Here is a 3,968-nt window from a genome sequence, read left to right on the forward strand (position 1 = left end):
ATTTCTCTCTCTCTAAATCTCGCACAGGAGCGAGGCAACAACACAACATAGCACATCTTGTTTTTGTTTTTATTTTCCTTGCCTTTTTCCTTTGGGCCAATCTTTCCCACTAAGGCCCATATCTATTTCAGCCCAAGCCAAAGCGCACTGTTGTCTTCCTCTGTTCGTTCAAACTGAACACCAACAGGGAAACAGAAACTTCACCATGGCGCCCTGTACCTCTTCCTCTTCCCCTAGCATTTGATTCCTTCACCCTTTGGACTTTCCATCAACACGAACATTAAAGAGGAATGCAAGGAGAACCCATTCAGGTAATTAAAACCCAACATTGTTGCCTCCATTAGTCGAACGGATCCTTGAAACGTACAGCCGCAAACAGCCATTAATGGCCGCACTAAGCTCGCTGTGGATCTCCTGGTATGGACTTCCCTCGCACCTATAAAGAGCACCCCGAGGATCTCCTTCTAGTACTCATACTCCTCCCGAAAAATCCCTCTCCATCTCCCTCCCCATCATCACGGATTTCTTACCGTAGTTTGAGTACCGCTGCCTGTTCGTTGAAGCGCATCCCGTCGGTAGAGAATCCGCAGCCCTGTCAATTTTTTCTCTCTATATCATCTGTACACACATATTTGATGTGGACAATTCTCACCAGGACGCCCTGGAGCACGAGCATCGTGAGGTCCAAGCTCCGGCAAAACTTCAGCGGGTTCGCACGTCCTCTTGAGGATGAATCCGACGCCGTCGCCTGCGCCCATCACTTCTGCCTTGCACGAATCTTACCCATCGATTACACGTCCGTCGACGGAGGCCCTACACTGATGAATCGATCAAGGTCCAAGCCGCTGCCGCGCACTCACGTCCCTGGCGATTTCCCCGGTGAGCATTGTTTCTTCCATCTCTCGATCAATTGATCGATACATGTGTTCTGTTAAAAAAAAAGGAGCAGTATTGGCTTATTGGGTCGCGACTCGTGGCATCCCAATCCTTTTCCCGTATTGATTACCAGAAAAATACCAAACTTGGGGAAATCATATCTCTTAGACCGTATGTCCGAATTCAACAAATTTTATATCCCCTGATTCGTTGGAACATCTAGTTTATTTTAAAAATATAAAAATTCGCTTTTGAGCACATCCAAATTCAGTTTTGTTTTAAAAGGGAAATTAAGTATTATATCTTTTAATCTAGAAATCATATGGAAATGTTCCAATTACCAAAGTTGGTCCCTAGAACAATACCCTTCTGTTGGAACACCTCCCATAATTTTTCATCCATGTGTAGCTACTATTTTGGCCTCAAACACTCCAAATTGCCTTTCTTTTATCATAATTCAATCCCATCATTAGTTTATTTGACATGAGCCCATGCCCTTCCTATGAACCAACCCAATTACTTGATTTCTATGTGTAGATCATCATGAGAAATTTCTAAACATTCAACCTGGAACATAGCCCTAAAGTATGACTTACGTCATAATTCTTTTAGCATCCGAACTTGATTCTATCAAACCATGATGTCCATTGTGTACCAATTTGATCCAACCTAAGATATGACTACGACAAGTCTCCTTCAAGACCAAACTAGATTCTATCTCAAACCATAGCCATGTCATGAAAATTATCCTAAGAATGTAGTTGTATTGCTAATTTGCATCTTCTATTTGGATCTTCGTTTGGAATTGTTGTGTGTTGAAGTGATTTTTGTTCCATCGTTAGATATATCATAAGGTCTAGGAGTGACGATAACGAATAGAGAATTAATTTCAAGAATCAGGCAAGTTCACACTTTGATCATAATTTTCAATACCCAGTTTTTACTATGCATTAGTTTCACCCTCAAAGATTGCATGAGTAGGATTGGGAACATGTGGTTATGCTTTGTAGTTCATGTGGTAGGAACCTATGACTTTTGATCACCCCAGGAATATTCGTTATATCATATATTGCTTAGCCATGCTCATAGACGGGGATTGGTATGTGTGATTCATGCAAGTTGCGAGAGATAATAATTTTGGGACAACATAAGGTGGCAACTTTAATACACATCTGGGTGGATTGTTTGGGGCACCTGGAGAAACCAGTGCTTGCCCAAGGGGAATCCCGGAGTACCCATGTGATTACCCTAGGTCCGCCACCCAGGCTCAAAGGGATCATAAGATATTTCATGCCTAGAAACTTCCGTGTGCAGCCACAAGCCATTATGGGCTCTGGCATAGTTGAGTAAGTTGTGTGACCTCTTTCCGTGGTAGACTAGCTGATGTAGGGGAAAGTAGGTGTACCGGTCTACCCAGGGTTAAGGGGAAACGCTTTTGAAAGGCTATGTCTTGATATTCCGATCATGGAGGCGGCCGAGTCTTGTGGGGAAAAGTGCGCAAACCTCTGCAGAGTGTACAAACTAATCATGATTAGCCGTGTCCCTGGTTATGGACAATTTGAGTATCTAGAAGTGAATTATTGGTTGATCTCATCACTCTTTTTAATGAAATTATTGGGTTACTAATAAGTTGGGGATTTTGGGATTGAGTTGAAGGAACCTTCTCAATAATGGCATTTTAATTTAGTAGTAAAAAAGTTTATTCCTTTGTTGTAGGATAAAATTAGCTTTATGCAAAATTAAACTTAGATCCTCCACCAGCTAAATTTGCATATAGAGATAGTCTTCTCATTTATTATTATTCTATAGTGTGAAATTACCAGCATATTCCATGTGCTGACCTACACGGCTGCAACGTGTCATGTTGCAGACTTTTTCAACGAAGATTAAAGGTGCGATAGGTCGTTGTTCTGCACTCAGTTTGCCGTGGAGTTGGATGGACTCATTTACCTTTGAAGCTTCCGCATTTATTTTTATTTAGATGGCCTTTGGCCATATTATTGTAATAAATATTCTTTTGAGAACCTCTATGTGATAAAGTGTGATTGAACTCTGTTATAATTCCTCGAGTACTGTGTGTGTCAGCATACCGATCCAGGGATGACACTTAAGCACAGAGACTTCGATCCATTTTGGGTCGGGTTGCTACAAGATGGTATCAGAGCACATGTTGATTGTAGAACTTGACCCCTGGAAAGGATAATGATATTCCACGGAGTGGACTTTGGACAAAATAAGTAAGTTTAATCTCGATATATGGGATACCCCAAGAATATGAAGGGATGAAGTACTATTGGATATAAAGGAGGTATAATGTTGGGAATATGGAACAATTGTAACCCCAGGATGAGTTAAAGCTATACATGTGTTGAAGTGCACCCATCCACATGCCCATGAATTAATAAGCATCAAGTAATCTCTGGAAGAAGAAATTTCGTAAGAAGCTGTGATTTGATCATAGACGTTTCTTAGGAGGATATGAAAAACCTGAGAGTTGTGAAGAGCGATAGATGTTTTGTTCAGCTTGCAGAAGTAATGGATATATCCGAACTCAGTTCATCGATAAGAGAAATTCTGCAATTCTTATGAGGATGACCGAGTGTTAGAATACGCGATTTACTTATCTGCATATGAGGTAATGATTTGAGTACGGGATGGATTGCCCCCATACCGGAGACTCTTATTATATACTTTTGTATGTTGGATGGGTAAATCGAAGAGACTTGAAACCCCAGTAGAGTGTCGTTGTGACAAGCCTAAAACCATAGAATGGTAAGACGTATTACTCTTATAGACAGGCAATCGTGCCTAACGTAGATTGGACGGTGAGGAAGAAACATGAAGATATTCAAGGAGTTCCATCTGAAGCTATTGACCACCATGAGAGTCTTGGTAGTAGTTTTGGTATCTATGGATTTTGAGAAAGACTTTTCATTGAGGAAAAGCCCAGTTCTTAACCACAGAAGCTCGATGAAGAACCATCAAGGAATGAAGAAATTGCGGAAATCCCCACAAGATTGTTCTTTAGGGTGGTAGCACCCGAACACCCTGGAAGGATAATTGGGTCATATGACAAATCAGCAGAGACTCCA

The 3,968-nt window shown here is 41.3% G+C and overlaps 1 long non-coding RNA gene across 1 annotated transcript; it reads left to right on the forward strand.

The window, feature by feature from the left end:
* The first annotated feature begins 200 nt into the window (after nt 1–200).
* On the forward strand, nt 201–3,084 carry LOC147976629 (uncharacterized). The gene is made up of 3 exons (XR_015602158.1): nt 201–575; nt 656–879; nt 2,747–3,084. It is a non-coding gene; the product is annotated as an uncharacterized LOC147976629 (long non-coding RNA).
* Nucleotides 3,085–3,968: the final 884 nt, after the last annotated feature.

Source organism: Triticum urartu, chromosome 4A (assembly GCF_056163025.1).
Source record: "Triticum urartu cultivar PI428250 chromosome 4A, HENAU_Tu73, whole genome shotgun sequence".
NCBI classification, from domain to species: Eukaryota; Viridiplantae; Streptophyta; class Magnoliopsida; order Poales; family Poaceae; genus Triticum; species Triticum urartu.